Source organism: Phyllopteryx taeniolatus, chromosome 21, assembly GCF_024500385.1.
Source record: "Phyllopteryx taeniolatus isolate TA_2022b chromosome 21, UOR_Ptae_1.2, whole genome shotgun sequence".
NCBI lineage: Eukaryota > Metazoa > Chordata > Actinopteri > Syngnathiformes > Syngnathidae > Phyllopteryx > Phyllopteryx taeniolatus.
In genome coordinates, this window is record NC_084522.1 from 13,796,844 (window position 1) to 13,807,341 (window position 10,498).

General features: G+C 41.2%; 1 protein-coding gene across 1 annotated transcript in view; it reads right to left on the bottom strand.

The window, feature by feature from the left end:
- The window catches only part of rbms3 (RNA binding motif, single stranded interacting protein), a 398,433-nt gene extending 397,375 nt beyond the window's left edge, over nucleotides 1–1,058 (bottom strand). The window contains exon 1 of the mRNA XM_061760185.1: nucleotides 927–1,058. The gene's annotated coding sequence lies outside the window, so the exon portion shown is untranslated. The remainder of the gene's footprint in view (nucleotides 1–926) is intronic.
- Nucleotides 1,059–10,498: the final 9,440 nt, after the last annotated feature.

Below are 10,498 nucleotides of genomic sequence, written 5' to 3' on the forward strand. Positions count from 1 at the left end.
CCACGCACGTTGCGTTGCGAGGCAGCAGCCAACCGGACAGGTTCCGCGGCTCCTTGCGAGCGGTTAGAGTAGCTGCCGGGAGTCCAGCACAATGGCATCAGGCCTGTCAGCCACACTTGTCATGGGGCAAGAAGGAGGAGGGGGGGGGGGATTCATCCGGCTGTGGCCAGCAAGCTTCGGTGGCCACAGGAGTGCACTACGGTCCCCCTGGATGACTTCCCCCCGCCCCCCTCCTCCTCCTCACCACATGTCGCGGCTGATGACCCTAACACCATCAATTAAAGGCCTGTTGAATTTCAACAGAGACAAAGCGGTGAGCGCCACAGCGTGAGTCGTGTTCGGCATCGAAAATCGAGAACCGATTGGAACTAACATTCCGATTCTCCTGCAGTCGTTCAAATTAAAAAATGTCGGTTCCCAGTTTCGATGCCTACTGTCCGCCGACCCCAAAGAAGACGTCCTTGTGCCCAACGACAGCGGTGAACAAAAGCGTTAAAACTATGTTAAAATAAATGACCAGTCAGCTCAGTGCAACACTTGGATTAAGATTATATTGTGCAAAGGCTTTGCAGAGCTGTGCAGAGGTCTGACGTGCTCCCATCCCACTCCAAGCCTCAGCCTAAACAGCTCGGAACTTCAGTGAAGTCAATTCAGTGAGTGAAACAATAATAAACGTCCATGCCAACACCGAGGCAAGTGTAAGGTAAACGGTGGGTTTTTAGCGTTTATTTTAGTGCTCAAACCAACGTAAGAGCTGATGACAGACACAAAAAAATAACATGGAAATTACTTTACGTAGAAACAGTTGCATTACAAGCTTAACATTGAGCTAAAACGTCACCAAAGGTCAAACTAGCAACTTTAGAAAGCAATCAATTGGGACAAAATCCACAAAAACGTTGTCACACAGTGTCACTAACACTAACCTTGTGTAGGTAAAGGAATCAACATTTTACAGAGCATTTGGTTGCATTCATTACTCCTTTTCTTGCGTCTCGTTTTTTTACCATTTACCATTATGAATTTACCATTTTCACCGGTGTCTTGTTAGTTTTTTTTCGTGCCCAAATGCTGAGTTCTGGTACGTACCCTTCAAAATAAAAGACTACGTGCATAAAACAGGAAGTCAAGTTAAACTTACACATATAAACCATTTGACTTGATAAAGCTGTCGCAAATAACTGTTTTAACAATGCTATGTTTAACTTTTATCTGAAACAATAATTAATGAATAATAAGTCAATTGGGTAAGTGCCACACACATTGCCTTTTTGTTCATAAGTTTGACATTGATACTGGTTATAAAGAACGCCTGTCAAATGTTCATTTTAGTTTTTGCTCCAGGCTGCTAAGAGAACGGATGTTCATAATTTGGACACCTCTTATTTCAACCACGCAAACCCACGCTCAGTCTCTGGAAGCTGAAAGAATGTCACAATACTTGACAATTTTGAAGCCTGATTTCACAAGGCGGTTCCTCCCACATACCAAAAACATGTGTGATAGGTTGATTGAAGACTCTAAATTGTCCGTAGGTGTGAATGTGAGTACGAGTGGTTGTTTGTTTATATGTGCCCTGCAATTGGCTGGCGACCAGTTCAGGGTGTATCCCGCCTCTCGCCCGAAGATAGCTGGGATAGGGTCCAGCACGCCCGCGACCCTAGTGAGAATAAGCAGTGCGGACGATGGATGGATGGATGATTTCACATACTTTGTGAATGTTTTATGATTTTTTTTGAATCCATTCATTTATTGTCCAGCTTGTTAACAAGACTCTTTTCTGTGATGTGTCAAATTTACAAAATATTTTTTGGGTCTGTTAAGGGGCTCTTTAATATGAGTTTGAGTGTGATTGGTTCATTTTGAACACAGCCACATCCCAATTATAAGAAGGTGTGCACACTTGGGCAACCAATTATCTCTCTTATTTCAAACTCCCCTGATGCAAAAAAAAAAACTGTTAGCACAAAAAACTGTTTAGCACAAAGGCACTATTATGCAAGGCCATGCAGCTGAACAGGACAGGTTAATAAAAAAAAAAAAAAAAAAAAAAAAAAAAAAGAAAGGAACTCCGGGCGAATCTCATACACCCCCGGGGCCTTTCCGACCTCGGTGACCTCAACTCCAGAGATATGAGAGCCCGCCTCAGAGATCCCAGACTCTGCTTCCTCATGGGAAGGCATGTTGGTGGAATTGAGAAGATTTTTGTATTCTCCCCACCGACTCACAAAGTTGCGAGTCGAGGTCAGCAGTCCCCCATCTGCACTATACACAGTGTTGATGGTGCACTGCTTCCCCCTCCTGAGACACCGGATGGTGGACCAGAATTTCCTCCAAACCGTCCGGAAGTCGTTCTCCATGGCCTCACCAAACTCCTCCCATCCCAGAGTTTTTACCTCAGCGACCACCAAAGCCGCATTCCGCTTGGCTAGCCGGTACCCATCATCTGCCTCAGGAGTCCCACAGGCGAAAAAGGCATGCCATGGGTGACCCTACCAGAGGCATAAAGCCCCAGACAACTTAGCTCCTTTTTTTTCTTTTAAACAAAATTGACACTTTTATACTCAGTCCATGTTAGAGAGTCACTCAATTGTCTGAATAGCCAAAATATGGGACCTTTAAAAAGCCCAAGGGGTGCATGACACCACTGACAAGCAGCCACTGCAACTGCTGGACATATGTATGTAGAAGTCACTTTCATACAGCCCAAGTTATCCATGGGAAAATAAGACGAGATGGAATAAACAATTTGTCTTGAAAATAGGCAGCGTATATGAAAACTGGAGAGGAGCAATGAAATCAATGGCAAGCAGAGGCTCCTGTCAGGAAGCGGAAGCAATCCGGATAAATCACGTGATGTCATGCTGTAGCTCAGGCAACACTTTGTCACATGCAAGTCAACCAAGCAAGCAACCTAAAATTACAATTCCATGTTTTAACTTATTGATAGAGATAACTCTTTGAAAAAAGATGTGACACTAACATGCTGTCTTGATTTGTCATCTGTGGATGTGATATTTAAGTTTTTTTGTCTTTTCTTTTGTTGTGGTTGTTGTTTGTTTTTGTTTTATCTTAAAGAGGGTCTGTGTAATAAAACGCTTTATTTTTTATTTTTTTTGCTATGCTGAAAAGATTCTTACGAGCCACAAATCTGTTAATTAATCGTACTACAAGGATACTGCTTTCGCATGTTTTCTGGTTTTCTTTTGGCTTTTTGCAATTTCTTGGCAAATAATTCATATATACAAATATCTTCCCTTTTCATTTAATGAAAGATAATTCCAGTGAATCTGTCTGTAATTTATGAACATTGAAATCTGGGTCATCACACAGAAAAAATAAGCATTGATTCAGACGCATCGATAATCGGCAGGCGAATTGAATCGTAGCCCTGTGAAACGTAATCCAATCTTGAGTCGGCTCGAGATTCCCACCCCTATCACAAACTGTGCAGCAGCTCTTAAAGATATATTAAATGAACAAAGCACTGACATAGAGTGAAATGTGGAGGCAATCTCATTTAATACCATTGGCTTATATAATGAGCGGCCTTGTAATATGTGAGTAACAACTAAATTACTGATCACAGTCTGCAGTCCTCTAATTATACCCTTGAGATAAGAGCGGCAGTAATACGCTTTCAATTGTTATACGGGTTTACATAATTAGACCTAGCACACATGCATGCATACATCCACACAACAACAGTGAGATAAGTGTCATTCTGTAATTAGTCGTGGTGATGAAACCCTCAATTACAGTTTATTTACACACCATCATAGGGCTACTGGCTGACCCGTGTACTTGCAGGGAGCTAAGATTTAACACTCGCTTTAAAAACAGCTATGACTTAATGAGTGAGCCGCAGCGAAGCATACAATTCATTTGCTGATTTTCCAGTTTATTTCCTTCCGCAGTTACTTTGGAATCATCTACTCCCCATAATGACTGTTTTCATTGTGTATGGGTGTGAGTGGGCAGATGCTGCCAAACTGTGGAAACTAATGGGGCTAACACAGAACCCAACAATGTGGGTTTATTGTCATTGTCACAGGGATAGTTGAAGAATCTCTTAAAACCAGTCTTACCCAGAGCAGAGGTTTTCTTTGATTATTTGTTATTCTTCAAACTACAACTTGTACCCGTCGTTAGGCCTCAAGCTACTGTATGTTCACATTTACAACTTCCTGGAATATTTTTCCCAATGTGATATATAGCAGATTTTTTTCATGTCAATTTGAACAAGACTATGACGATTTTTTTCAAATCCAACCTAGGCCTCTTCCGCATGTGGCTATAAATCGGGTATGTATCCAATGCGACTGCAGTCTGGACGCTCAGGTCGCACTAAATTCGACCTATACATCATCAATAGGTGACAAGCGTCACCATTTTTCAACAAAATAGACAGGTGTGAAAAGCAATGGCGGACAGAAACCATTCAGTGACGAAAAGACGATTCTTTAGAACTGATAAATATATCTTGTGAGTTCAAGCACAAAATCCTTGGAATTGCCACAAATGTGTCATGAGACCTAGACGCGGGACACGTCTCATTTGTTTTGGTAATGTGAGCGACTACATAAAAACAGCGGATTTACCCAAACAAATTCCAAATTGGGCATCATGCTCTGCAGTGTGAACGTAGTCTTAGACTCTTGGCAAAAAGCATTTAGTCAAAATAAAGACAGTTGAACCTGGAACACAGTCGCAGGTTGCTGTTGGACAAGTTTGTTAAGATTTCAAATTATTATTCCTATGCTCCCGAAAGAAACCAGGGAACTAAATACAAGTAAACTGACAAGACAAGGAGGAAGACCTGGACAAGACACCAGTGGCGAGAACAGGTGGAGACAATAAACAAATGAGCACACAAGACATGAACAACATGGGACACAGGGAAACGTGAAACAAAGCTAAATAAAGTCTAAAGACACAGACCATGACAGTCACAGCTCTCTTTGGTACATCATCAAGTGCAACATTGCAATATCGCTCTCTGAACTGCTACTATTTTCTGTTTGGTTGCTCAGAATTTTCAATATAGTTGGCCTTTTGTTTCTGAAAGAATGTTTTTGTTTTTGGAGTCACGCCCGGCAACCTTGTAACCTTGCCACCTCACCCCCAGTGAGGCGGTGTGCTGAGGCCACCTCATTACTGGTTCTATTCGGTCATTACGCCTCAAGTTAAACTTGTACAAATATGACGTGGTGCCCCTCATATCTATCAAATATCGCTGTAATTTAAAATTACGATAACCCGAAAGTGACGCAGGCGCCGCTTCCAACTCATCGTTTTCTTCTAAATTACGCACAATTTGATGTCCCCCAATAAACGCTACACATGTATACAGATGTTTTACAGTATTGGTGAATGATGCCCCTAGAATGAAAGATTTAACTGGTTTGACCCCACATGCAAGCACTTATTTGTGTCTTTGTCACTGGCGCAGTGTTATCACTGCCTTTTGCAAAGAAAATAAATAAATAAAAAGGCCCGGGTCTTATTAAATGTCCAGTATGCCCTTGAGGTTAAGCCAGTTGATTGTATTCATGCTCCATTGTACCTGAAGTGAATCAGTGCTACAGCAGTCGTGGCTGTAATAGAGTTGGACTAGAGTTTTTAATTAAAACCAGTGTCATCTGAATGACAGTGCCGGGCTTAAAAATGAAATCAAAGTAACAATCAATATATGGTATAAAAACTTCCCTCCAAAAGCAATGATGCTTTTGAAGTGAATTCTGCTCTACAATGTGTTTATAACTTGTAAAAAAGAGACGATAAATGTAAGAGACTACTCTTCTCGATTTTCTTCCGTACATCAGGAAACAGTAGTTTAATTTCTACAGTTACCACTTACAGAATCTTGTTAAAAGTATCAATTTGACTCTGGAACAGATTAATTCCATCCATCCATCCATTTTCAGTACCGCTTCTCCTCACTACGGTCGCGGACGTGCCGGAGCCTATCCCAGCTGTCTTTGGGCGGGAGGCGGTGTACGACCTGAACTGGTCGCCAGCCAATCGCAGGGCACATAGAAACACGCATGTTTTTGGGATGTGGGAGGAAACCCGAGTACCCAGAGAAAACCCACACGGGCACGGGGAGAACATGCAAACTCTACACAGACGGGCCTGGGATTTGAACCCCGGTCCTCAGAACTGTGAGGCAGATGTGCTAACCAGTCGTGCACCACGCCCCCAGATTAATTCCATTTATGTTATTTCCAATGGGGCAAATCAGAGGTCAACCACGAAAAGTGGTGTTCATTTAAATTCACAAAAGACAGCCACAACACTAGAAAGATGTTGGTGCAGTGTGCTTCATTGTAATTAATCCCAAATATTTCGAGTGGAAACAGATTGTGCAAATGGAAATATTTGAGTGCCTGTGTCACAAAGGAACAGAGTAGCATCTGTCAAAGCAGACCCAAAGGAGCTGAGGTCATCCTCTCTCGCGAGCACTCTGTTCACAAAGCTGTCAAAAAAAATACTGTGTCATAGCATTAACTTGTTAAGATGACAGCACAGTGAGAAGTAATTATCAAATAACCAAGACAAATAAATGCTTCACTCAATATTCATACAGTATGTCTCTGTCAGAGAAAAATGTATGTGGCGTACTCAGAATTACATACGGTATATACACTTTATAAAGCTATATATATATATCTATATATATATATATATAGATATATATAAGACATTTTCCTCTTTTTGCACTTTGTACCTTTTCCTCTCTTTCTTTTTTTGTAATAAAAACCCACAATATATATATATATGTGTGTGTGTGTGTGTATTACAGTTTATATGAATATGGTGATTTCCTGTAATGCTTCTCAAAGCAATTGAAAATCAAAAAATCTACAAAAGCATTTTCCTTCAAATAGTCAGTGTATTAATGCTGTCAAATTCCAGTTGGATTGAGACATCCCGATTAGCCGATGCTTCCTCGAACACCAGGATGCTCTGAGCGAATCCATCAGACCACAACTACCAAGTCAAAACAGGAGGAGGGCATCGGATCACTGTCATGCTTGGAAGCTATGCAGCCAGGCAGACATAACAAGAGCAGAAAGTGTGGGAGGAGAAATAACACCAAGTAATTATCCTGGGCCACGAGCTATCACTGAGGTAATCTCCCGAATTGAGGAGGAGGGGGTGTTTGTCCGTAGCTGTCCAAGCACACTTTACAATGTTCATTCCTGTATCGAGGGGGACAACAGTAGAGCATTTTCTCTTCGAAATTCAACTTTATTTCATAGTTAATTGTCTTAATGATATTGTGCATGAGCTATGAAGAAAAAGTGAAGCACAAACACTTGAAACTGATTTCAGAAAGGGAAGTGTAAAATGGTAAAAAAAATAAATAAATACTAGTTAACGCATCCTTTGTGCCACCATATTCTTTATGCTTTTCAACTGATTTCTGCTTTGGGAGCATTTATTCAATTAAAGGTCAATTGGTTGTTATGACACCAATTATTGCAATATTTCAAATCAGCGCTATTGCTCATCATCAGTAGAGGTCAGCTGCAGCTTTGTGAGATTGCAACAAAGCAAATTGCGGAATAATGAGCCCAAACGGATCATTGCAAGTGTTGCCGCTTATGTATTCCCTTAGGGTAGTTTAAAAGAAATGTACTGTTCTTCATTTGAGTGACAACACAGGGAGAAGGATCTAGTGAAACTTGGTCATGAATGTGTTAAAGGATCCTTTTTCAATCTTCCGCTCAACCTTTGAAATCACTGTCTGGTATTTCTTAACACTTACATTGTTCACATGGACACAGTCTACTGTACTATAGATATTCCAATTCCAGCATGTGTTGTATTGTGTTTTGGCTGGCTAATATTTCATCCAAAACGGTCCTGTGCAGTGGCAGGGCTTGGCATGTGCAATATGTGCTTCTGCACAGGGTGCCATGGCTGAGGGGAGGCGGCAACGCTAAGCGAATGTTTTGTCAAGGTATGACAAATGCCGATTGTATGAGTTCAATTTTTGGAAAAGATATCTGCATAGTAACGCATCGTCTCTCAGGTGCACACGCAGTTAATGTGAATCTCAAGGATGACAAATACTTTTGCACGAATCTCTTGTATTTTAATGAAGTTTACAGTTCAACAAAGGAGGGGAAAAAAAAGAATACACCACTTTGTTTTGTTGTTGTGACATGGAGTAAACTGCTTGAATTGATGTTGAATGAGTGTAACGTAACAGCAAAGCAGATGGCCTGTAATATTAAAATCTGACAAATCTGACTGTACTTCTTCTGCAAGCCAGCAGTAGAGCATGAGATGCCCTCATCATTCTGTGGACAATTAATTCCACTGACAGATGATAGGCATTTAGCGTAGCATGAGTTAAAAGTTGTGTCAACCAAAGTTATGCTAAAATACTTTTTAAATACATTTCAGTCCGTTAACCTGCATATTTCCAGTTTATTTCCAGTGTACTGCTATTGCAAATTTTCAAACACTAAAAACTCCTTCAATTGCTCAATCCTATTTATGATCCATAAGAGACTGATGTGAGGCATACAGTATAAGCACACTGCTGAGGTTCCTAGTAAGATAAATTGACATTGCAACACAGACAACTGAAATTCTTTGAATGTAGTGCACAGATTGGCAAGACGGAGACCCTGCTCAATGGTTGATCACAGGAGACCACGACGAGCATTCCATTCAGTGCTGCCAGGAGTCAGTTCTGTCATCTCCATAATGTTTTTATTTTGCTGCGTTTATTCTGCCGCTATCTCATCTGTTGTGTGGCCTGCAGAGTCTTTCAAGATGATTGACAGAAAGAGGTTCTGACTGCTGCCAGGCAGGCGTGATTGACATACTCAAAATGGAGGGGTTCCAGCAAGCATTTTACGGATTTTTTTCAGGTGCGTAGAGGGCTTCAAGACGACAGATTTAATACGTTCACAAATCAGTATGTGCAGAAGGAACAAGGCACTGTGGTCTGTGAGCATTTCTAAAAGTGCATACTATAGCGGCAGTTTGTACTGATGTACTCATGCAAAAGTAAAACTGTCAAAGTCAGAGAACTAGCCTTGATCGTCAAATTTTGCAAACTGAGGCTCAGAACCCAAAATGGGTAGCAGGACAATTTGTATTGGGTTGTGGATTGCTGTAATCTTATTTAATTCATTACCAAGCAGGCACACAGCAGTTCATGAGTGCATGAACCTCCATTTTCCTGTGTGGAAGAAGAACAATGTAATATTCACACAGGATATGTTGGTGCACATAAACACTGAACTGTGTACCCCTGGAGTACTTTATTTGATTAGAGCCTCAAGTAATATTGTCTCTAGAAATGTTGTCGTGTACAGGGGCAAGCGTTGTCAGCGCTTATATCATGTGCCGTACTTCAAAGTGTGCCTTGCTTTGAAACATTTTGGTGTCTTGCATCACTAACAAACACAAAACTCAAGTTGAATGAAGTGACAGCTTACCGATTTTTCTAAGAGGCAAAGACACACGTATGGATTTCACGATGTCCTATTTGAATACATTGGAAGCTCTGGTGTGTCATCAATAAACAATCAGGTGTAAATAAAGTCAAGACATAAGACACGCACAACAAAACACATGTAGGCCTGTTAAGGTTTACCTGTATGTATGAAGTGGCGTTAAGCAACGTACACAGATAGAACCCTAGTGGTGCTCAAGCACCTGCCCTTTTGACCTGCATGAGAAATGTACCCTTTCTGCTCGAGCCCAGTTTTTTCTTCATTCATCAATATTTATGAAATCAAAATGACCCTCTGTGTGCATCGCTATCAGATGGGCATTCATTTGAGTTCTTTGGAGAATTGTCCCTCTCGGTGATCCCCCTGGCTTACCCCTCCTTCCTCTTCCTTCCTCTTCCCTCTAATGCAGTGCTGATGACAGTTTGTACAATCCCTGACATTGTTAGGTGGAAATTTCCCAAAATACTAAACATGCATCCATTTTCTATACCGCTTATCCTCACCAAGGGTCGTGGGTGAGCTGAGGCCTCGTCGAGGTATCAAGCCGGTCGCAAGGCAAGCAACCATTCACACTCACATTCACACCTTGTGACAATGTACCCTACAACGTAGCCTAACATTCCTTATAGCGTCCCTTCAAATATTACGTGGCTACTGGCCTGACGTATCCTAAGCACAAACAAACAAAAACACACTGTTACTTCCAGGGTGAAGTCCCGAAGATTTTCCAGGAGATGGCACCAGAGAGGGCGTTCTTATGAAGTAGCTGAACAATCCTGCTCCCTTCACCTCCTTTCGTAATCATTGTCTTTTATCAAATATATTGGATGCTTTATTTGATTTGATTTCTTCAGAGCAAAGGTTTGATAAGTTTCAAGTTAGGATACTTTCATGATTATTTTTAGCTGATATTCATTTGCCGTATTTATTTAATTTGACAATCAATCATTTTAATCATCGGAGTGACCCTATTTGAATCGACTAGACTGATAGTGTTGACAACAATTGTTTTTGTT